Raw genomic sequence first — 25787 nt, 5'->3', positions numbered from 1 at the left:
GCATGGATAATTTCTATCTATTTTATAGTCATTTTTGTTAAAAGCAAAATGCAATTAGAAAAGCATTGGTTGATAATTATAAGAGAAGCAGCATAAAATGAAATGTTCAAAAGGCAGGACAGCTCTCACTCAAATATCCCTCTAGTGAAACTCTGATTTATCATGTCACCATCATTCCAAAAGATACCAATTGCCCACAATAAAGTAAATGATGTATATATGTCTGAAGTAACTACTGAACAGACACTGTTGAAAAGCAGCTACTACAGGGTGCAATGCAGCAGCTATTGAGCTGTGTCTGCCAATCAACCATTCTGAAAAAGGGAAAAAACAGAATCCTGAATGCAGCAGAAATATTGGGAGAGTTTATGTCAAATACTGTGATTACTCTGATGATTGCAGAAAACAGCATCACATTATGATTTCAAAGGCAGAAGAGATATGTCTCATTCAAAATGATGCCAGGCTGCTATTAGTTAGAATGGGTCTTTGATCTAATAAATGAAGGGTTTTTTCTCCGCATGAATCGCAGTTTTATTCCACCAGCCTCCTGGCTGCTGTGTCTGTTGGTGGCGAAGTGGGAAACTAAATGTCCCTGAGACCTTTCCACTGCTGCCTAAGACCCTGCTGGCCAGAGATGCTCCCACATGGGGTAAGTAAGTCTCTCCCAGGACCCTAATTCTGACTGGAAAACATATACCAAATGTCAGGGTTTTGCCAAAATGTGAGTTTATTTACCTCAGTCTTGAAGATCATGTGAGGCATTTTAGGACGGTGAACCTAATATGCAAATGCTCTTGTATCACAAATGATCCTTCATGAATCGGAATGACTTATCAATATCACTCTAACTAAGAACTGTGTTCATATATTAGTAATCTTTCTGTAGTTAACTGGAGCATGACATTGAACAGCAGGAAATGAAGCAGAAATCAAAAACATAAGCTGATTCTCTGGCACCCATCTTACAAATACTTTTGAGAATATCCATTTGCTGTATACTTACAATTAGATTATATTTTGAGAACTGGGGTTTTAATCTCCTGGAGACCTCAGCAAAAGCTTAGCCTAATTAACACCCAAACAATATCTGAAGTAGTACTTCAATATTTAGTTCAATGATCTGCATGAAACAGAAAAGCACTGTAATTTTTTTCTCATTGGATTTACATGAAGCTGGACTTAAAATTATCATTTTCAACTAGGAAATACAAATTTTACCTCTCAGTAGAATGGGATTTTTTTAAGTGTTTGAATGTATTTTGAGATTACTGAAAGCAAAAGTAGATGACATCCACTAAGCAGTGTATGCCATCTCAGAGAGATTTCACAAAATAAAACTTTTTATAGAGAACAGAACCATGTATATCCTTGTCTCAGTGCACATAAACCTTGCATTTGATTAGCTGCAGGTGACTCTCACTTGCAGTATATAATGACTTGTGCTTCCTCATTAAAAAGTGATACACTTCAATTTTTTAAGACATTTCACTCAACCTCTGTTTAACATGACCATAATACCACAATCTTCTATTAGCAGGGAAAATGTTACCGTCATTTAATACCTCCAGACTTGCAGAAGCTACCCATGGTTCAAGAGGTGGAAATAGTAGATAAATGCTTTATACCAGGAAAGACAGAAGACTAGATGAGTGAGTTGTGACATCCACCACACAGCTACACAATAATCAAGAACTTCTGTGATTAACAGAGTGCTGCTAGAATTTTCGGCTTTTTTTTTTTGCTTGGCATTGTGAGCCAATTGTAGTGGAGAAATAGAGAAGATATGAGCATTGAGAATTTGATAGATTTGACAGGCATATTACACAATACAAGGGGGTAGCAGCTCAGCCTGAAAAAGCTATTTCTCAATATCTTTCACTCAGAAAAACATATATTTTCTCAGTAAGTAGTACCAAAGAGATACCAATAATGCCAAACAGACTAATGCACGTGCAGAGACCTATGCATCATTGTCTAGTGTAGCATTTATCCATGAGTATCTGAGTGCATTAGTAGAAGAATATCGGATAGACAGAGAAAAGTGAAATTAAAATGCTGTTCTGACACACAAAGAATTGTCACAATTAACTAGCAAATCATTTTACTGAAGTACTCCGCTCTGAGTTTTGATCACAAATGTTTATGTGTTACTTGCATTGACTCTACAATGTCAGTAATCCTGACACAAAATGATGTTCTTTGTCTAGATTATTTATATCAAATAACACATAGAATTCATTCCTGTCAAAGTTTATATATTTTCAGTATAGGGAGGGTCCCTCTCACTTAACAAGTTTACTTCTTTTGCCTGTGAATTCTACAATGAACCTCAGATGTCCTGTCCTTTCTCTGTTGTTCATATCATTGCAGAGCAAAGTGTTTCAAATCTTCATATTTCCGCATTAGAAAAATAGGATGATAATGAATATTCCTGTCACTTTAACTGCCCCTGAGAAAGCATAATGTAGCTGCTTCCAGATCAGTAAGGCAGCAGCAAGCTCATTGACCCACAGCATCTGCAGGGCTTGTGATCTTGTTCAGCAATGAGACCAAATAAGTCTGTGGATAGCACCAAGCTTTTCGCAAAACACTCTTATTTACAAAATCTTTCATTCTTACAGATTTTGTCACTCAGTTTTACAGAACCATGAAGAAGCAGGATCTTAAAAATCCCTCAAGATATGGGGGGAAATATTCAAATGGTTTTTCTCCCTTCCCTGCCTTTTCCCTCTACTGTGTCCTCAAAATCAAATAAAAAGTTATTTGAACATTTTAGAACAAACTTAAATTCTAGAGAAACACTTTCATTTCTGTTGTGTTATAAACATAATTAATAAAGTTGTCTCCATTTTATTGTCTGCCAGATAAGACAGTCTTCATTTAGGTGAGGATAAAATTAGATAGAAATTATGGAAATTCAGAAAGGGTTTGGTCATCACCTTTCAACATGATTTATCACACATCTATGACAGGACAACCCTTCCACAAGGGACTGATTGATTTATATTTGCTTTGGAATCTGGATTAATGGCTCACCTGTGTTATAGAGAGGAGTAAGTTTAAACAGTAATTAAATTTGCTTCATTAATGTAAGGGCAGGGCACAGACTTCTCTTTTTACAAGCACCAATAGTCAGAATTGGCTGAGAGTCTGGTTACCTTTACTAAACTATTTCCTTCTAGGGGATTTCAGTAACCTCTAAAAGAGCTCCTAAACTACTCCTGGTAACCTTCTATTTTGCTGTGGCAATGGACTAATTCTAATTCTTTCTCTGATCATTAGACAATGTTTTCTTCCCTCTCCCATATACCTTTACATGTAACTGGAGCAACACATTCCTCTTCATGGCCATGCTACAGAAGACTGTGATGAAGAAGTTGTCTGTTACACTGGTTTGTGCACCCATGACTATCCTTTCCCTGGTGTCCAGCTTCCACAGCAGCTTGAGATGCACAGAGTAGTCTTTGTGTGCCTGTCTGGGGGTAGGGAAATGTATATCTTGGTGGTAATTAGTTTCCCACAAACAATGCTTCCTGCTTCATCTTCAGAGTAGCAGGCAGGTAGATTACAGTTTAGTGAATTACACCCAAGGGCCCTCTCTAACCTTCAAATGTGCTACCATATTATTTCATTTTCAGACAGTTTAATACAGTTCCTGATCGTTAATATGATTTTAATATCTGATAGTGCAAAAGGGTAATAATGTTGTGGGGCTTAGAAAGCAGAAAGAATAAAACAGTCGTCACCATCAGTGATTCACTGCTGGTATGTCATGTCTAGAAAATATAGTTTATTACCTGGTATGTCTGCACAGCTCAGGAAAAGAATCAGTCATTCAGCTCTCAGACCTCTAAAAACTATTTTAATTCTGTTTCTATTTGTTCCCACCCTTACCTGTTCTCCTAGCGCTGTGCCAGATGCTCTCTGTGACCAGCAGGTCCTACTCAGGCTCACATTTGCAAGCAACTCTCACTGCCTGCAAGCTTTCCTGAGTAATGTGGCTGAGAGCTATAACATGTACCTGGGGAACTCGGGGCTCAGGGACAGTGACTGATAAAAAAACAACTCTGTGTTTTGTCCAGGAGTTTCAAAAACATGGCTCCATCTTTCTGGAGACATTTTTTGGTTTCTCCATAGTTGTCCTCCTAGTTTGCCGTGTTTCTTTTTTATATTTTAGATTTCTAATGAGATTTAAATATATACTAGTGGTTCTCAGGTGGTCACAATGGTTCCCAGACATGGGCATCTCTGCCTTCTGTTCTCTCAAGATCCATCTGATTTAAGCATAGTGGGAACTGGTACAGAGGTCCTGTGCTGCCACAGATCACCATCAAATGCTGTATAACCATGCTACCATGGAATTGCACCTTCACAAATGTATTTCAACCAATGAGCAGGACAGTGTAGACAATGGTCGACACGCAAAGCCACACTGATGCAGCAAAGCTGCTTTCAGGATTTAAGATAACATCTCTATGGGATTGTAACAGTCTCCACTTCTGTTCAATTCATTTAACAGTCAGGTCAGGAAACTCTGTCTTGGACAGTAAAGGCTCAGCATCAGACTTGAAAGCTCTCTGAGGGAAAATCTTCCTTTTCTCTTGTGTTTTAATTGCCAAACGGTACAAGACATAGAAAGACTCTATTGGGTGACCTCATTCTACTACCAACACTGACCATTCCTTCCTACATTTTTTTATATTTGAACTAGTAAATTGACTCTATGGTGACCTTTGCTTCTACCTCCCTAGTTAAGAACCCATGAAAAAAGGAACTTGTTCACTTACTTTGAAAAAACAGAAAATCAGTTTCTCAAATGACTCCTTCAGACAATAGAAACAAGTATGTAAGCTCTGAGTTAATCCGCTTTGTTTTTTGGAAAGTAATATACCATATTTAATTAAGGGCTAGATATGTACTTAAAATAGTTTCTTGCCATTTTCTTGATAGAATAATCTGGTTTATTTGTCCTTCCTGAAAGTCTTAAACTCAGAATAGCTAGGAATCCCATTATTTTAAATTGTGGTAGGAAGGTCTTCTGAGAAGATCCTCATGAATATTTGTTGTGTAGAAGCAACTCACAGCTTTATCTAAGATGAAGCCTCTGCCTTCTGACAGATTCTGCTTAAGTCTCAGCTGTCTTGGCAGAAGTCAATATACAAAATGACTGTTCCACAGCCCTGCTTCCTGCACGCAGTACAAACTTGATTCACCTGACCACCTCAGTTGTTTCACCTCACATTACTTTCCTGTTTGGTGGTAATAAATTAGATGATCATTACAAGCAAGAGGATTATGTACATAATTAACAAATGAGGTTGTTGAAGGATTTATTGTTCTGGCCTGATTCTTCACTAGTTTCCCTAAGAAAAAGCATCATCCATCTCATATTTCCCAGTAATTAGCTTTGTCTTTATAGCATTGTAAATACTGCTTTAATTACTGCACTATTTAGCTTAGATGGGATTTAATAGCAGTAACTTAAATAGGATTCTTGTTCTATCAATTTTTTTCCTTCCCTTAATTCGTTTTATTCTTAACTTCTTTTAAGATAAACACACAGCAAAGATTGGCAAAGACATCTCTATGTGTTTTCATTATTAAAACCTTGCATAGGGTTCCTCTAAGAAGGAACTCTGTTACTAGACAAAAAAAAGTCCACTCCCACAAGAGACTGCATAATGGATCTGTGCTGGTCTACGGCTGTTTTCTATTATTTCACAAGCATAAAGAGGCAGGCACTCAGCCACAGAACTCAAGCAGAAAATTTCTTAGACTAATAGCAGCCCCTAGCACTGAATATGCTTTGTACCACCCACTGTGTCTCTATCCATCCATACTCAATGACAAGATGTAATTTCAGTCTAGTAGATGTCATCAACCTGAAATTCAGATGAGCTTTTGAAGTTTCACACGTAGACAAGGTTAAGCAAAGGAAAGCAGCACAGAAGAGAAATGTTGAGGTTCTTCACTCTTAGCTCAATGTGTTGTTAATGCAGAATTCACATGGGCACCCCATTCAGTGGAGCAATAAAACATGCTGCTCTGATTTGGAAATACAAATTCACCAGAAGTTCTTACTCCCTGTATCATATGGAATCCAGTGACAGACACGATGTGGCCAAATTAACTTTTCCCTGCCTCTGAATAAGCTTACCAAAAGTTGTCTGTTTGCTGAAAGAGAATGGATGTATGCTCACCATAACAACTGCTGGGGACTGTTCTGCAGGCAGAGTAAATGTTGCTTGCTCCTGACACATTGCAAGACGTTGTGATAACTTCAAGAGTTCGAGAAAGCATGTCTACTTATCTGATGCTCAGAGAGACAGATAAAAGCACTCCACTCCTCTTTTTCTCTCTCTGTCTAAGCAGATGGTAGCTATACAGTTGGGCTGGACTAAGAGGTACTTCCTATGGGAGATATTTATTAGGTTCTGATTGTCTTAAAGAAGAAATGTGTGAAACCTCTTTTCCTTAAACTGTTGTTTAAAATAGACTAGACGAAGTCCTGAATTTGCCTTCGTGGAAGACAGCACCAGGAAAAGTTCTTTAGCTCTTACTGGCACGGTTAAGTCATGAGGGATCAAGTGTGTTTAGTGTATATAGAGGTTCGGAAGTATTAATCAGCTTTTCTTTCTTTTCTTTTTTTTTTTGCAGAACCTAGAGAATCATAAAGTAACTAAAATTAGATTGGAATTGTAGCCAGGTTTTGTACAACACCATAAATAATTACACTGATTTTTTCTTAAATGAAGCCTTTTTGCAGGTATTACTCTCAGACACAGCAGGGCAAGTTGACTCAATTCTCTGAAAAGATCAAAGTTTATGAGTTAAGTAGGACCAGTTAACAGGAAACTTGAAAATATATGGAAGACTGAAAGACAATAATTTAGAGACACATTTGCATATTATGTCAACATTGTATGTGAAACTATGCATGCTACTCCATACTTCTCCTTTAAAAAGAAAAAGAAGACTGTTACAAAACTCTGTCCATCAAAATTTCATTAACTAATTACATTTTGCCCATTTGCTCCTGCAGCTGACTGTATGCCTTCACTTCCAGTTCTAAACTGCTGCAACTTTTGTTCTTTACACAACAATCTGAAAAAACAGTCCAGTCAATACCAAGTCAATTTACTAAAAATATGTGTGAATGAGACCGGAAAAGTACTATTTTCACTCTAATGGCACTTACAGTGAGGAGTACCCTTTGAAGTGCACCACTGGTGCCTCCAGATTCCTCACTATTGAAAAGAGGATACCCTGTATCCCTACATACTCCACTACAAAGCAGAGTTCCTTTCTTGCTATGCTCCAGCCATGACAGAAGCAGCATTCATTTATAGAAAACCTATTTTGGCTTTTTTTTTTGAGAATTCCAGATCAAAGCCTCTATATAAAATTGTGGCACTATCATGAAGTATAAAGGAGCCTTCTTGTAAAGCAGCCCTGACAGATTAAATATATTTGAGTGAATGCTTCCTATGTGCCATAGTTCAGCTAGAAAATCCAGGTTTTAATCCTCCTTACCTCCATCAGAGACTTTGTGCCACATATTCTATATTATCCTCATGCCCCCATTCCTCTTCTATCAAATTCATTTACCTTCCCAGCAACAGAAGGTTGGAGGTGGATAAAAAATGTTCCTGCACAGCCAGGAGTGCTCCAATGCCATTGTAATGTGGGCATAAAAATCAAGGAACATATGTAGAGGCATCTGCTCACAGTTGTGAAGACATGTTAAAAATATGGGACTGTAGAAAAACTTCAATAGATGTTATAACTGGGGAGCTGTGTGTTTTTATTGTATACTATATGAACCTACAAAAAGTGATGCTTTTCTTTAGCACATTTATTCATAGCTCATTTACAACAGAGTAATTCTTTCATGCAACAAACTAGAAGGTTTATGCCTAGTCTTTTGTCAAACTGTAAGTTTGTTGCACTAAATCTCTCTGACAGAGAAGCCAATGACAAGGACTGCATCATTACAGAAAAGGCTGAAAGGAGCTCTTTCTTATGGTGAATCACTGCTCATATTTCAGTTCCCGATACACAGTTTCTTAAACGAAAGAGGGAAAGTAGATTTGGTGTCTGGAGTTGGAATCATAGCATTGTTTAAAGGAAGAAGAGAAACAAAGTTTGAGGTTCTCCTGTGAAACAGTGTGTATGCATCCTGTCCTCCTGGATTATCTTCCAAATAACTCATCTATATCTTCATTCAAAGTACAGGTACCCTTTAGACCTTCAGATAAGTGTCCTTCAAATTTAGTGGATGAGATTTCTCCCTTTGAATGAGACAAAGGTAGTGTTACAACAGAGAAGACAAGAGAGAGAATATTGCTGAATTTACCACAATTTGAACATTTCCATTTCTAGGGAATTCAGGAGTCTTAACAGAAGAAATTATACAGTAGCCAAAGACTAGGAAAGGAGACACTACATACCCCATAAGCAGCTTTACAGAGAAACAGTCCCTTTCTTGAAAGGGAAAAAAATTACTTATTTTTGAGTCAGACTTACATTGCAACATCACTGGCTCTGGAAACTTAAGTATTCATTTTAGCATGGCCCCCAAGACATAGCCTTTTCTTGTGTGAGGCCATGGGAAAGGCATCAAATTTTGTCAGTCTCTTGATGTACAAAATGAGTAAACAAAGTGAAATCAGTACCTTGTAGAGATGCTGGAAGGATCACATATCTAACATGATCAAAGCACTTTTAAAGTGTATGCATTTTCATTACAAATTAATTGAGCTGTTCCAGGGAGAGGGAAAATAAGATGTAATTATTATTTTTACGCCTTTAACTCATGTTCTAACTTGTGACATAAAATATGACATGGGTAAACTGACCAATGTCTAACCAGGAAGAGTTAACATTGCAGTAGCTGCATGCACTAATTGTATGGGTTTAGTGATACAGCAGATGAGAGTCAAGGCAGAGAAAGATTTGATAGTAGGAGCCCTAGGAGTTTCTGGCAACAGTTCTACATCAGGTTGTGACAGTGTTTGCACCTGCAGCATGTGCTCCAGTGGTGCAATTAGTATGGATTCAGTTGACCTATAAGACAAGAGAAGAACCTGTTAAGAAAGAGTTTCTTTATTCAGAGATGTAAATCTCTGCTTTTGACATCAAATTTAGCTTATTGAAAAGTTTATGGGTGCATGTGAATATAGGTAATTTTCTTAAAACAGAAGGAATAGTCACTAAAAGAAGTCATACACATGGGTAAACAGCTAGCAGGCGAATCTTCCCTGCTTACAATTATCTCCTCCCATCTGCAACACAATCCAGGACAGCAGAAATAGATGGACACAAAATTTTAAGTCCTGATTATTGATTTGGGATTCAGACCAAATAAAAGCAGATGTTACCTTGATGAACTATGCGGAGTACTTAGACAGTCTCAGTCTAATCCCAAGCCACGGTCATTGGCAGTTTAATAAGAAACAGAAAATTAACAAGGAATATATGTGACTTCTAGGAAAAATACACAAAGGAAAACTAATTGTTAATAATGTGCATTGGGATTTTATACCATGTTCTTCTGTGGGTAATTTGGGGTCTTCAGTCACCAACAATAAAATTCCCATCACTTTTATAAATATCCTAAGTCCTTTGGCAACTTTTTCAAAAGTACTCTATTAGAGCATGGTAGAAATTCTATTATATTTCCTTCTCACCTTTATTCCTTCAGATCCTATCAACAAGAACTAACCTGAAAATCTGACAGACTTTTCTTATCAGAGTTATGTTTTACCTGGTCTTTGAGACTAAATCAGAAAAACATGTGGTACAGTCACAAACTGCTGCTGATATAGGTAATTCTGATCTTTCTAAGCCTTCTCTCTTCATCTTTCTTACCATCAAAATGATACCAGTTAATTTGTGTCCAAAAAACACCTTGAAGATGTAAAACTCAGTGCAAGTGCTAAGTATTTAGCACACAGCAAAATCAGCCCAGTTAAGCATTCAACAGTATCATTGAAAGTCAGCTGCTGAAACAGGGATGGCAAGTACCTTATCTCCGTGCAGTCTGAGCAAGCTAATGCCCCTGTCCTCCAGTAGCCTCATAATTCAGTGTCTAGTACTTTTGGTGAAATCTCTACCTGTCTCCAAAGTCAGGAGGCTGTTGCTGTCTTCCTCACCACATCATCAGCCTCTCAAATGCCCCACATTTCTGACTACATAAAGGAATAATTCTGGCTTTTCAGAAAACTGAGAATATTAATAAGGGCATTAACTTCTAATTCAGTGACATCAGGGGCTGGGAGTAAGAATCACACAGATCGAACCAGATGCCATTGTCATTTCCTTCATGTTAACCCCTTTCTCAGCCATTCAGGGTTCCAAAGTGGCAGCACAAGGCTGCTGGTCAAAACTGGGCAGAAGCAGCCAATTGTGAATGCAGCAGAGCTGTGTTTGGCAGCAGAGGAGGCTATGTCCTGTCCTGCTCCCAAAAGAACAGCAGGAGGGCCAGGGTTTCTCCAGTCTAGTACTTTCCAGGGGACAGCAAGGGCTAGCTGCCTGTGATTAAGGGGTCAGGGCAGGAGCCAAGGTGAGCCCTGCACAGATTGTGTGCTCACCAGCTGGTACTGTCCTGCGGGGGCTGAGTCAGGCACAGATAAGGCCCTGCAACAGCCCCAGGCATGGCAAGATTTTGCTTCCTCTGCACAGTGCTGGGAAATCTGCTGGATTGTGAGGCTGAGGGATACAGGCAGAGCTGGAAACAAGCACCTCCACAGCACAATCCAAGGAAGGAAAGTCCTGACTTGAAATAGAGCCCCTGGATCTGACAACAGCAAGGGAGCAGGGTGGATAGAGATCCCAGATGACACTGTTCATAGATGTTAGTCTTTTGAGTGCCCTCGGGGATGTGACACCTTTGCTGACCTTACCTCACCTTAGAACAAGGGAAAAATTAGTGATACTTTCAAAAATATCCACTAACTCTGAGGAAATAAATGTAAGGATGTGCAGTTTTGCATGAGTGGTCTAACATCTGCATTATTCATCTGGCCCTCATCACTACACTGAGCTCTAGGGAAACTTTACAATACTGTCAAAATGTATTACTTACTGTATCTGTATGTTTTATAGGTCAAACCACTGTCTCTGTTTTACAGGTAGGATTTCAAGGTTCAGGCAGACTGCTGGCATGTCTGCACAAAGCAGTGGAGTGTGAAGCATACCTCCTTGAGACAGCAATGCTCAAGGCTGCTTCCAAACCAGAAACAGTACAGTTTCAGCACAGCCCCTGAACAAATACACTGCTGTGATGAAAGACTGAACTTATGAGCCTGGCGTAGCAATGTCAAATGCGGTCAGACTGCTTTCAGATCTCATGATTCTCCTCCTCACTAAGCAATGCTGTGTGAATGCTTCAGTTTCCAATCTCCATGCAGTACTTGACTGTATGATGCAGGCATACCCCAAGGGATTCCCCCACAAGCATTAAGGGAGTTGATGGCAGAGCAGGAATCTGGGTTTGGAGGTTTCCAGCTACATTAGTGCTGGCTAATGCTGGATAGAAGACCCCTCCTGAAGCCACTGACGGACCACAGCAATACCTGCAGAAAAGTTAATGTGTTGGAGGTGAACAAGAAGTGAGGAAAATTTTATGAGTAATTGTGTAAATCTTTCTGTTTGGTGTGAAACAGAAACCTCTCTTAGGTCTCATTCAGATAAATAAGTAAAGTTGTAAGGACAGCTGCAAGTGCAAGTTTTACGTGTGCTGACTTACAGTGGTGTTTTTGAGACTTACTCAATGCACTCCTTTATTTAATATAATATACTTTGTGTATAGCACCAAGACATCTTGGAAAGAAATCAAATGAGCTAATGATCTCATTTTTCATGGGTTTTTTGATTTTCTTTTTCAGTAGGACAGTGAAATGTGCACCACTCATAGCATAGTATTTCAACAGAGTTATTTTGTCCTGGAAGAAATAAACAAAGAAAAAATCGGTAGGTAAAGTCTAGACCTTCATTTGAGCTCTGTTCCTTTTGGGTAAAACCTAAGAACCCTAAGGCCTTTAGCATAAAACAACAGCTTCCCATTTCTAGAAAAATTTTTAATTAGAATCTTTCCCCAGTATTTTAATCTATTAGTAGACTTCAGAATAGTGTGAAGTAATGAATAAGTTTATAATTAAATGTATGACTGACTTTCTTTGATTTGTATTGGAAGCCTGTCTGTGTTAGCATAAAATGCCCAGGTCAATAAATTGCTATAAATCAACATTGATTGTCAATGACAATGATGACAGTCATTCAATTGAATTCACTTACAGCAGCAGGAAAAAAATCAGTGGTTGCCCCCCATACGATCAAGTCAAATGCTGCTTATAGTATGTATTATCCATATATGATATATTTATGCAAAGTGGACATCTCAGTTTTCACTTAGGTTGCATTTTTTAATGCCTAAATTGGATTGTCTTTAGGGAATAAAGATAAAATCAAAGTAATAGGAGGGAAAAAATATTCTAAAGCATTCATTGCTCAGATTTTGATTTTTGAACACAAGACACAAAAATCTGAATTTGTAGCCAAAATCACTTTCAAGTTCCAGATGGTGTGACATTTAGCCTTGCTGTGTTCCCCAACTGTGCTCAGTGACACTGAAGACATGGATCTAGAAAGAACACTGTTTATTGCACAGTGCAATAGCAAAAATAGAAATAAATGTAATTTAGTTTTAAATAGTGTAGCAGTTTTTTACCAGAACTTTACTCGGCTCATAATCTGTTTCATGCTTTTTCTGAAAAGTAGTCTGGGCATGTATTAAATTGCTGCAATGCAAGATATGTCACTTTTCATACCACTAAAGGTTTGTTTCTACCACAAGAATTCCTAGAATTCATTCTCTTTTTTATTTTTTTATGTATTTTTATATGTCCTCAGAGCAAACATTGCAAATGAAATGACATAGTTGTGATTAATTTCCTATGTATAGGAGTGTCTGAAATTGAACCTTAGGAGTTTTCAGATTTGTCTCTGCAAAGGAATCCAAAATGCTGCTCATTGCTTCATGACTGCAGAAGTATTTTAAGATCAGGCAGGGTTTGTTTTCAGGGTATTTTTTTTAAGAAAAACAGAGAGAAAATTTCCAGTATACTAAAAATAGTTAAACCAGCTTGGATAACACAAATTAAACTGAGAGCATGCAGGATACTGACTGTTCATTACAGGATACAAGAATCCTTCTTCCACTAATAGTTTATCACAACTAGTCCCGTGTTGTCTTTGTATCATCATGTCTTGGCGTATTCTAAAAACAGGAGCAGTATGAAAAAGAAAAAAGTGTATTTTCCATGTAACTAACACAGCAATTTATGTCTGCTAATATTCAGCATGCAATTAATGCAAGGCTGTCCCATGTATAAAGAATGTCTGCTCCTTCACACAGCCAGAACACTGGCATAGAAAAATACCACCTATATATACATGTGCCTGGGATATGCAAGCACTATGGAAAATTCTTCACTATGAAAAATATAGAACAGTGGCAGGTAAAAGACCAATAAAATGGAATTTAAATGTTTGCACTCCTTCTAAACACAGTACTAATGGGGAAGTAAATAGAAAGAGAAGCAGAGTTGTCCTCAGTGGTTTTGTTTAGAGGAATATTTCAGCCAACAGCAAAAAAGAAATTATGGCAGACAAGAATCAAGCACTCTCTATATTTCTATTACTTGCAAGTCACCAGCCACTAGACTACAAATCTATACTTTTCTATTTATTACCTGATTGTAAATTATCCAATTTTTTAAAAACTTTTCTCTAAAAGCCAGGAGAGGAATCTGAGCATAGGGTTTTGTGGACACAGATATATTAAATAGCCATTACATTAACTAATTTGAAGGAGTTAACATTCCTAGAAGATGCACCCGATTTCTTCATTGACCCCACCAAGAGTTTAGGATTGTTGATTTTGATTAGGTGTATTAATGTGGCAATTTGTACTTTGCTTTGTTAAACTGCATTTTGTTATTTCAGACCATTTTCCCAGTATGTCAGGAAAGTTTTGAAGCCTCATCTGATTGTTGTCATGATGTAGTACTGTGTACAAATTGAAGTAAGGATTTTTCCTAGTCACTCACTCAGGTACAACATACTACACAAGACAGAATACAGCCACACATTGCTCCCTAACACTGAAGTCTAGTTGTGTAAATTCTGGTACTTTCTTCTTACCCTTAAATCTTGCTATGTTTTTAGACATTGTGCGTAAGTGTTATTTAGTGTATTCATTATTTCCTGTCATTCATCTCCTGACAAAAATTCCAATGTTCATAAATACTATTTTCTGATTATTCTTTCAAGTATTTTATGCACTTGAGAGAAAGTTGCTGGCTATGTCACTGAGCTTTCCTTTTTCTTGCTTAAAGATGTGTCCTTTCTAGGCTTCTGATGCCTTATCTGCCTTGCATGAGTTATCAGATAACAGTTAAAAATTTGAGACTGTTTCAGCCTCAGGTTATTTATTGTAAAATTCAACAACATGAGTCAACTTCTGAAGAGAAAGCAGAAAAACACCAAACATAAAAATCTGTTGCCTATATTTTACCTTTCATTTAGCTTTCATCCTGAAGTGATGCAGACCCACGTAGAGTTTCTTAAAGTTTGCATTTTGCTTTCCAACCTTTCCTTGCAGCTGGAAAATACAATCACTTTATCTTTTTCACTTGAGCTTAATCCTATCTTCACATATCCCTTCCTTAATAGTCAAAAAAATATTAGAACAGTTTAAGAACTTGTTGAATCACTTGTACATGGATTGCTGGACAAAGCAATAATATCCCAAATTTAGGTGTTCTGAATAGCCCCAAGGAAAATCTTTTCTTAAATTTAAATTTAAGTAAATTTAAGCCTACCCCCATCCTCTATCCTGCCATTTTTCTTTCCCAGGCTATATGTGTGTATTTGAAATCTCTTGTCATCCTATGATATTTTGCTATAGATAACATGTTAAGTAGCCACAAAAGGCCTCATCTGTAATACTATCTTGGTTTACTGATCTATAGTACTCCACTGTTGCAAGATCAATTTTTTCTTACTTTTTTAAATCTTTAATCATGTCTCAAGTAAGCACCCTTGATATAAAAGGTGAAATTGCTTCATTTTTTGTATCCAACCCTTTTTAATCAGTCATTATCTTTGCATTAATATTGCAGCTTGCCAATTATTCTGTCAAATATCCTTTTCCTAAAGGAAGTGGTAACATTGATCATATCTTAAGAATATACATGCTTCTTTGTTCCTTACATCTTTTGAAGACATCTTTGAGTCATAATTTCTCCTGCTATTTTATGATCTGTTATCAGCAACTGTATTCCTCTTTCTCTGTCTCCCGAAACAGAGATTTTAAATATCTGTCAAGGTCATTTACTTTTCCTATATTACTTTAGAGTGCATTTGATTTGAACAATGATCTTTTTTTCTTTTTTAAATCCAGATTTCAGTATAAATATTTCAGATTTTTCTCTATATGTAATGGAATTTAGATTTAAAACATGTCTATAGGGAAGACACCTATTTAACACCATTTATATTCTGAGAAAAAAAGAATGATTTACACCAGGACCTGACTTCACTCTAGGTTACAGCTGTTGAGTACTAATGAAGCCCCATACCAGCATATTTTGGCTGTAAATTGTGATGATGGCAAATCTTGAATAAGTATTGAAATGGAGTTGATTTACACAAACAGGCTGAAATGTATTAAATACTACATTGATTTCAATACCCTAATTTCATTACAATGCCAGCAAACAGGAGATCAAATATGGAAGGGAAAGCTGGGTGTTCTGACAATATAGTGTAGATCTTTTGAAGCATAACCCCTTTTTAAATGTAGATGTCCCTTTACTAGAAAGAGGTAAGGTGAGGAGATATTTTATGGGTTGTTTGTTTTTCTTTTCATTTTGTTTTTTTTTTAATATGTATACCTATGTATGCAATATATGAAATTATTTTGGGCTCTTACTGTTTTAATCTTAGTTAGCTATTCTTTATCTGAATGCACAATCCCTTGTTTCTCAAAGGATTGTTGTTTACCAGGTCTGATTTACTGCCCATTTGAAGAGGAGTAGTATAATGGTATCTCAAAGGTGTTATGTAAGGAAATAGGGAAGCAGCCTTCATATTAGATGATACAATTGAAGTGACTATTCTGATTCCTTAACATCAACTAGAACCACACTGAGATACATGATAGAAAAAATTCTATCCATGCTGGTGAAAGATGCATAAACTTTGTTAAATGCAAAAGTTCATTTCTTCTGGATTTTCTTTTTAAAGAAAGCTGCACCTATCTGATGTATTTTTCCAGCACAATGAAAAGAAATGGTTCTTTTTCTTCACTCCAGTCATATACCTCCTCAAGGATTTAGATTTGGGACTGTTTTTTCTCTGTAAAAGTGGAACAATGACTACTCTAGAGATTCTTCAGTCATCAAAGAAACAACTTGACAGTTGTTAAAGGTAGAATTTAGATGGATTTATTTGCATTTTCAAAGAGCCTTATAGAAAAGGAAGGGAACAGTAGTATCACATGATGATCTGTTTTGTGGCACTAACTAGGCTCTTTATCCTCTTGGTATAAGTCCGTAACAAATAAGAATCCATTTCCTAACAGCACTAGTAAGAGAAAGTCAGAGAAAGCTAAAGCAGGAAACATAACAGAATACTGCCCACGCAAACTTTCTAAAAGAAATTCTGAAAAAGCCAGCAATATAAAATACAAACATCTTGCAATAGTTTGAGACAGTCAAAGTTCTTTATAAGCTGCTTAGCAGTATCAAAAAAAAAAAAAGCTATCTTTGAAGAAACAGATTACTATTAGCTGACAAATGAATTGAGCTGGGGACTCTTAGTATAGTTCAAAGCCTGAGTTTAGTGGGACACCCTTTTTGAGAACATTTAGTAGACTTTGACCTCTACATTCATATCTACTGGTTTCTTGTCTGTAAAACAAAATATAGAAGATGTCTATTTATAAAACAGATTTCTATAGGTCTTTGATAATACAGAAAATATACCTCAATTTACTAAACTTCTGGCCTGCATGTCATTAATACCATTGTCTGAAAGTTGCAACTGATAGCAAATGTGAGTGGAATTAGACATACAAAAGCAATAGAACTGTAGTGAGGGGAGAGGGCAAAAGTGCCCTCACTGTGCCCTTTTCTTTAATTCAATTTAATAAAACAAAACAGGAAATATGCAAGAAAAGAAACAAAAAAAATAAATACGAATTTCACTGATTTACTCAGCCAAGACAAACATTAGAGGACAAATGAAAGTATTAAAGATGCTTCAAATAGTCTTTAGAAGAACCTGATCTGTAATGATACAGAACATAAGATTTTTTTGCTATAGATAAGGAAAGAAAACTAGTTTAGTTATTAGAGCCTCTAGACAGTGGTCATAGGAGACAGAAAAGTATTTTGTCTTGCTTTCCTTATGCAGTATCTAACTTTGAAAGCAGTGGTGACTATATTTACTGAAGTATCTTTCTCTAACTTCACTTGTTAAAGGGTCTTCCAAACATTTCCTTCTGTTTCTCTAAACACCATCAAAAGTATAAACTGATGTCACATCATTTTCCAGATTATCTGGAAAACTTAATTCAAAACATTTTGGAACTTATTCATTGGAAAATGCTGCTTGATTCAGCATAGATCATTCACTGCTGCTAATTCTCTGTTGGAATTTGTAGTTTTAATCTGAAATAGATATAATTTAATCTTAAATAGATAAGTTTTAATCTTAAATAGATATCATATCAAAACTATAACCTGCTCTGAGAAGACACTAAATTTTGTTTGTCCAGCATGTTTAGGATGGTAGTCCTCACTTTGGTGGGAAATCCACAGGAAAAGGATTGTGCTTATCTGCTGCTGATAAACAATGCTGACATCAAAACACAATTAACTTTTAGCAGTTCTTGACTCCTGGATCAGGACTGTTTTTCTTTATCAGGACTGCCCAGCAAATATCAGCAGAAGTTCAAATTAAAATAAATAGCACCTTTGTAGTGCAAAATTTGCTCTGAATCTTTTAATTAGAAACACAAATGTTTATCCATCTCTTCCAAGAAAAGAGAAGGAAAAAAGGCTTTTATTTCTGCAAATTGTATCCCCCACCCCCAGTCTTCCTGTACTTCAGGGCAGTAGTCCCATTCCCAAGATTAAATCCAAACAATGTCCCTGGAGACACTGATGTCCTATGGGTCTAATCTCTATATGACCTTATTGGAGTATGGACTTTAATCAGGACCCAATGTGATACAGGAAAGAAATGCAGATTAGTGGCAATCCAGTAACATGACAGCAGGGTTAGCTCTGCAAATGTTTAGCTATTGTTTACATACAGGTGGTGTGATGTGAAAGTGAATCAGAAAAGCAATTTAGTGCATGCATGGGAAGCACATTAAGTATATTAAAACTATAGGAACTTACATAAGAGGTTGAGACCAAATAATCAATACAAAAAACAAAGAGGGAACGCTACAGAAAAAGTCATTATTTTCCTGCTTCTGTGTCATGTGAGATTTATTGCTCCTCTCTACAATCACTGCAGAATTCCTCCCTTTTTTCCTTCATGTGGCTCTTTCAGCTTAAGTCTGTGGACTGTGTTTCAGGTGAACATTTACTGCTGGAAGTCAGGAAATTATGACAGCTGTTCTGACAATCTTTCAGCTCCTGTCTGTCATCTCAATTTACAGCAAGAATGTAGTGCAAGAATTAGGTTTAGAATGGAATAAAAAGTGATTATATTTTCCCTGAAGGAAATGTACCCACAGCTTCTCTAACCGCTAGGTTCTCTGCACTGATAAAAGGCTTTGGAAGTAATTACATATAGGACACAGTCCACAGCACTTTATTTTCATATGCTATAAATAAGCCAGAATCAATAGTGAGTTGTAATAAAAAGGCAGCATGTATTAATTTTACACAGTATAATATATTTTAGGAGATGTGCAAGCTGATAGCAAATTCATTGCTCTGCAGGAGGGAAAAGCGTCTTGAACATTGACCCATGTGTCATACAATATTCTAGGAAGTGGCATTCCATGTGCGTATGTCAAAGGTGCTTCCCTTAACAGTTTCTCTCTTCATAGAAATTGCTGGGTTTAATTGTGCATCTTTGGAAAGAAATCTTAACTTTCATTTCCAGCAGCCTCATTAACTAATCCTCCCCCTTACTCTGTTGCCCATTGCATCTCAGTTACAGCTCCCAGCTTCTGGATGATTGATTCAGTACACAAGTTCAAGCACCTGACACAAAAAGGCAAGGGTCTTTGTTCCTGCCTTTTACAGACAGGGAGCAGAGGCTCAGATAAATGAAATACCTCAGGCCTCATCAGCAAGTAATTCAGAAGGACAAATGAATATTCTAAACCTAAGTTAAGGAAGACTGAAATGAGATTTTGCTTTAAACTAGACATGTCTCTTGCAGCAAACTGCTACTTCAGCATGAGAAAGTTTCACTGAAGGTCATGGAGATTTCACAGCTTCCTAAATGTCTGCCTATGTGCTTACACACACACACACCCACACCCACACACACACACACACACACACACACCACTTCTTATTTTTACAATGAACTCCAAGTTAGATCATAGCCTATGTTTGAAACAACTGTAAATAGGATAATTAATAACTAAAATGTTAGGGATGGAGAAGAGAATTCTGGCTCATTGAATCTTGAAGTTCATTCAAAGTCATTTGAAAAAAAAAATCAAATAGAAGTAGAAACAGAATCTACCAAAAGTCTCTGTCTTTGTAAAGTCAAGGCTATGCTTCATTAAGATAGGATAGTAACATAAGGAAAAGCAAAAGTTTGTAAAGGATAAAGAGCCTGAGGTCCAAATCAGAAAATACAACATTGATAAATCCTCCTAACTTGTCTCAAACTGGACAATTAACAATATGTGTTTTTTATTTATACAGTATTTTTCATTGATATCACATTTAAGGAACACACACCTTTATCCTTGGATCCAGATTTAATTACCTGGATAGGGACACCTTCTACTAGATCAGACTGCTCAAAACCCTATCTAGCCTGGCCTTGAGCACTTCCAGAAATGGGACATAAACAGCTCCTCTAGGCAAGAAAACTCCTTTGCAGCCTAAGAAGACTGTAGCAAGCAAGTCTGGGCAGACATGAAAGAATAAAAAATGAGATGGAATTCCTTTTGCTATTCAGAAGGAAACTTTGCCTTTGCTGTCTCATGTCAATTGTTAGATTGTCACTGGGTGGCACTCACTTGAAAATTCATTGATTTGTACAAATAAATGAACAGTAGCAATTAATTACACACTCCATGAGTACAACTCAGTTGGAAGGCAGAAGCTGTGCAGACTTGCATAGCCCCCCTACCTCCTACCATCCCTGCTGTGTGATCAGGATCCTTATTAACTCACCAGGCAATCTTTGGTGATTCCTCCTAGCTATTTTTTCTTACTCTTTTGATCATGAACATAGAGCCTGGCTGAGTTCAATGAAGCCATCCAGCAGCCTGACTGTATGCAGCCTTTGGGGAGAAGTTACTAGTACCATTAGATATACCCCATATTAAATTCTTGCATTTTATATTGTCTGGATAAATTGTTTCTCAACTTCATCAGAGGACCTGATGAACATACAGATATAGGTATAGACATATAGATATAGATATATGTAATATCTGATATATGTAACTTAGGTAATATATTAAGTATATGTGTAATATATCAGACATATGGAAAGCTCTGTTCTGATCTCTAAATTGAATCTCATTAAAGAAAGAGAAAAGGTTAAGTCAGACTTTTAGATAAGAAATTTCACAGCTCTTGACATACCTCATCAACTCTCAGACTCTAAGGACAGGGTCTACTTTCTATCTAGGTAACTTTTAAAGGGAGGCTAGACCTGTGATCTGTATGGTCAAACCAAAGGGCTTGCAGATATGATGAAATATATAGGTGACTAGCTGGGAGTTCCTGCAAGGTGCTCTGAATTCTTTGAAGCAGTTTGAGAGCTGAGAACTAGATAGAGAAAGCACATGTCCTATATAACTCTTGGAGAAAAGGCTCAAGGGAGTTTTGCTGCTTTCTTTGCTTCTGACTTCACAGCCAGCTGGAAAGGAGCGTGAGAAAAAGTAGATGAGAAGATGTTTAAGGAGAGGCCAGACTTAAGAAAAGCAGGGCATCAAGATACTTTTATGCAAATAAAAGTTCAACATTCTTGATTTATGATCAGAAGCCCTAAGTGAACCAGCTTTTTCAGCCTGGCCACACTACTTGGAGGCTCAGTTAGTCTGGCTTGCTGTTCTGGTTCAACTGGGACAGAGTTAATTTTCCTCAGAATAGCTGGTATGAGACACTATGTTTTGGATTTGTGCTGGAAACAGAGCTAATAATCCAGGCATATTTTTGTCACTGCTGAGCAGCACTTCCACACAGTCAAGACCTTTTCTGCCTCTCACCTCATCCCACCAGTGAGCAGACTTGGGTGGCACAAGGAGCTGGGAGGGGACACAGCCAGAACAGCTGAACCCAAGTGACCAAAGAGATATTTGAGGCTATATTGTTGTCATGCTCAGCATATAAATCTGAGGGAAGAACAAAAAGGAAGGGACTTTCAGGGAGATGGCATTTATTTTCCCCAGTAACCATTAGGAGTGGTGGAGTCCTGCTTTCCTGCGGATTGCTGAACATCTGTCTGCCCATGGGAAGCAGTGAATTAATACCTTGTTTTGTTTTGCTTGTGTGTGTGGCTTTTGCTTTACTTATTGAACTGTCTTTATCTCAAACCACGAGTTTTCCTACTTTTACTCTTTCCATTCTCTCCTGCATCCCACCTGGAGGGAGTAAGCAGTTAAGTTTCTGGCTAGGTTTAAACCACAGCCCTAGGTTATGGAAACCCCAGCTTTATTTAAAGCACCGATAAATATTCTGATGATCCCTCCAGTATTCCAAGCTCAACACTCAGAACATGAGCTACAGTTCACCTCTTTAATTCTAATTATATTCCTTACCTAAATTGGGAAACCTATCATACAATAATCTTTCAATCACTATGCTTCATGATTTAAGTTCAGTGACTGGGATAGATTACTGCAGCATACCTTAGTTTTTGTTGGATGTTGTATTCATCTTCTATCTGAATCTGCCAAAAGTAGTTTCAAAAAAATAAAGTGCAGTAACTGGCTGAAGCTTAAAATGCTCTCCCTTATGAATTGTGGTATTTTGCCGTCCGATGAATGATTTCATTTGTATTCAGTTCATTTTTTGTTATCTCTGATATCTTTTACCTGCAGTGTTTATTGTGCTTAAGGCACCAGTAGAATGTTCATGAAAATATTCAGCTATAACTCTATTCAGTGAATAGAGGTGTTTTTCCTTCCCATTACCTACCACAGTGCTGACATTTTATTGCTTGCTGAGATAGGAGACAACAAGAGGGAAAATTGAGTCATTTAATTCCCATATCTAAAAATAAAACTCCCAAGAATGCTTTGCAGAAGAACAAGTAATTGCTGCAAAATTCACAGGCTCTATTTTCTTTGAAGGGAGAATATTCTGGAGATGAAATATTTGGAAATTAATGACCGTTTGTGATACCACAGGTATATTGAAATGCTTAAACTTTCCTATGTCCTTTCTATTGAAGGATGTCTTTACCTGATGTCAGTTTGATAGGTTTACAAATGTATTGTGACATTTTAAGTGCTTCTGCCATTGTAGTTGCAGAAATATTCACATGCATTAGCAAGTCCAGTTTTCCAGCAACCTGAAAAGTAGGGAAATGCCTCCCATAACAAACAGGAATGAAGGAGACTTAGATTGAACAACTTGGTCAAGGTCACACAGTAAGTCTGTGGCCATATCAGATGAATCCAGATCTCTTGATCACTCTGAGAACAAAACCAAACTCTTCTCTATACAATGAGACAAATTACATGCTTTGCCAAGTCTAAAGCCATAATTATGCAACCCAAAGATCATTGTGCTCTGAAATACAGACTTCTACTACACCTTTAGTCAGCCTTACCATGTTTTGAAAAGAAAGCTGTAAAGCTGGTGTAGCCACCAGTTGCCATGGTGAGTAAGGAACAAAGATTGTTTTACTGCTTCTAAAAATATGTTTGCAACGGGCAGGGAGAACTCCAGGAAGTAGAAAAATAGAGATAAAATGGCTGTTAAATATTACTGTGTAAACCCTAGGCCCTTTCCTTAAATCCTGAGCTATTAGAAATTAAAAATGCTAAAATCCTCTTTTATATTCAATCTTTACTGGGACTACAGCATCTGAAAAACAATTTGTTTTTTTCATTTTAGTCAGATTTATGCTGTAGGACCAGCCTTGGGGTGTCTCTAAAGTCTGGAAGGCCTGAGAAGCCCTTTAGAAAGCCTTGTGGGAATGGGAGGTAGCTGAATAAGAGGTGGATTGAAAGAGCTGTATGGGGAAAACCATTTGAAGTGCACCCCTACAAAACCTAGGATTCTGCTGCAGTCTTGAGCACCATCTACTGGGCCTCTGTTTGCTGACTCATTGCTGTTTACATGTCAACACAGGACAGCATCAGGGCTATTTCCGTTTGAGACTTTGCCCTTCCCTCAAGGTGTCCCTCAAATCAGGCAGGTGAACAAGTGCAGAAAGCCACTTTTGCTGCACTGGCAAGATGCAAGCAGTATCTTCTCTCTTGAGTTAGCGAGGTGAAACAAATACAGCATGGTGGAATCCAGGATCTGTCCCACAATGTACTAATGAGCTCTTCAAGGGTTGTTAATCCTGAACTTCTGTTGTCTATTTTCTTCCACATATGCAAAATGTCAGGCAGAACAGACAGAACAAACTTAATCCTCTATTCTCTCAGGTTTCTGCCAAGGCAAAAGAACTGTTGCAAGAAAATATTTTTTTTTGCAAGATTGTAGGCTCACATGGATTGGGAATCAGGCTTTGACTTTGATTTGGTTTAAAGTTCTGCTGGGTTTCATGTTTGACTGTTTCTTTGGATTTTTTCGGTTTTTTTTTCTTTCTTTTCTCCCCAAGTTACTTTATGGGTATAAAAGAATCTGTTCCTCTAAGTGGTATTATTTCATCAAAAATCATTGAAAGTATGAACCTTATTTTGTAGGAGGCAATGACAAATTTTCAATTGTCACTGAAAAAATCCTGAATCTGTGTTTGCTCATGCATCCATCCATGTGCTAATATAGAAATGGCTTTTCACTTAGTATTTTTTTATGAGCTCACTACAATTTTCTCTATCCAAAACTAACTATTGTTTTGAGAAAAGCAGATATCAGTGCAGACGTTCAATCTAAGATCTAGTTTAACCTCACAAGTTACCTTATAAATAACTGACAACAAACAGCATCCTAGGCTTCCAAAACCTTTAATCCCTAGTGAGAATATTCAGATCTGCAGGAAGAGCATTTCTTCTCACTCCTTTTCAAGGGATAGTTCCACAAAACATAAAGTGTAGACTGGTTTCATTCCTTCAGGAGAACTTAAAAAGTGGAGCACTGGGGTCCTTTTTCAATGTACCAGTTTCCTTATTGCTTCAGCCAACACAAGCATGCTTAAAATGTGGTTTTCTGGAAGTAATGGGAAATGACGAAGTAGGAGATTAATGTCTGTCCCAAATGAATACAGCTCCTTTGTCCAAGGAACAGCCATCATCATTCATGAGCACTTTAATTCTTGTTCCCGGATCACCGTGCCATTTTCTCCTGTATTTAAAACAACTATTCACTTATTTTTTGCTCTACTTCCTCTATCAACAGAGAAACTTAACACCCAAAAAAGGAACAAATGGAAACAGTCTGTCCAGAGAAGAGTCATCAGGAGCTGCTCCCTTACTGTGTTTGAATTCTACGGTTGCTTATATGCATGAATCACACACGGTAGCTGTAAACCCTGACACTTCAAGATCTTTACCATTCTATATTGTATCCATTTACTTGTTGCTTTAAAGGGGGGATGAGAGGAGTTGTTATCTTGTCAAATGGGAGTTACAGACTGCAATTTAGCAGAGATAACCAAAATTAAAACATCAAAGAGAAATAAGGAGATTTCTGTCTTTCCCATTAATCCCTAATCATTTGCTTCTTATCGGTTATTTAACCAATGAATTTATGTTCCAGGTTTGAGCAGCTGCAGGGAGCAAGGGCTGGGAAAGGAGAGTGCTTGAAAGTGGCATCTGTCTGTTAGTGGTAATTAAGCCGAAATATGCAAAGTTTTAGAGTTCTAACTGCTCCCGTTAAGCTGTTGATGAGCAGTAAAATCTCTGATTAAATTTTAAGCATAGGGAAATGGGCTAGGCTCCTGGCATGGGGAGGCTGCCAGAGTGGAGTGTGGGCAATCACACGTGCTGCCTGCCTGTGCTAGAGTAGAGACAATGCACTGCGGGGGCTGACTGTCCCAGCCAGCATCACCTCACCACTGCTCCAGGGCTCCATTCTGTGCAACTGACAGCCCCAAAACCACAGCCACTGACAGCATGGTGACGACATACACCATGGGGTTGAATGACTTTTACACAGCTTTATTTTTCCAATATACATGCATATCAATACCAGGGATTTTTAATTTTTTTTTTATTTCTTGCTGTCTCAGATCATGTGGATTTCTTGGGCAAATCACAGTGTACTGGTGGATATTTACCCATCTCAGAATGGTAATTGTTAATGTTAATTATTTTCATGGCACTCTGAAAGCCCTAAAACACTGCTTAAAATCAGTTGTTATCCCAGTTTATATCAGCATTAATT

The 25787-nt window shown here is 37.5% G+C and overlaps 1 long non-coding RNA gene across 4 annotated transcripts in view; it reads left to right on the top strand.

Moving 5' to 3' along the window:
* The window catches only part of LOC135303301 (uncharacterized), a 264506-nt gene that overhangs the window by 61498 nt on the left and 177221 nt on the right, over positions 1–25787 (top strand). The window lies entirely within an intron of this gene.

This window comes from Passer domesticus, chromosome 6 (genome assembly GCF_036417665.1).
Source record: "Passer domesticus isolate bPasDom1 chromosome 6, bPasDom1.hap1, whole genome shotgun sequence".
NCBI lineage: Eukaryota > Metazoa > Chordata > Aves > Passeriformes > Passeridae > Passer > Passer domesticus.
Note: the sequence above shows the minus strand (reverse complement) of the source record. Positions and strands in the feature narration are given on the sequence as shown.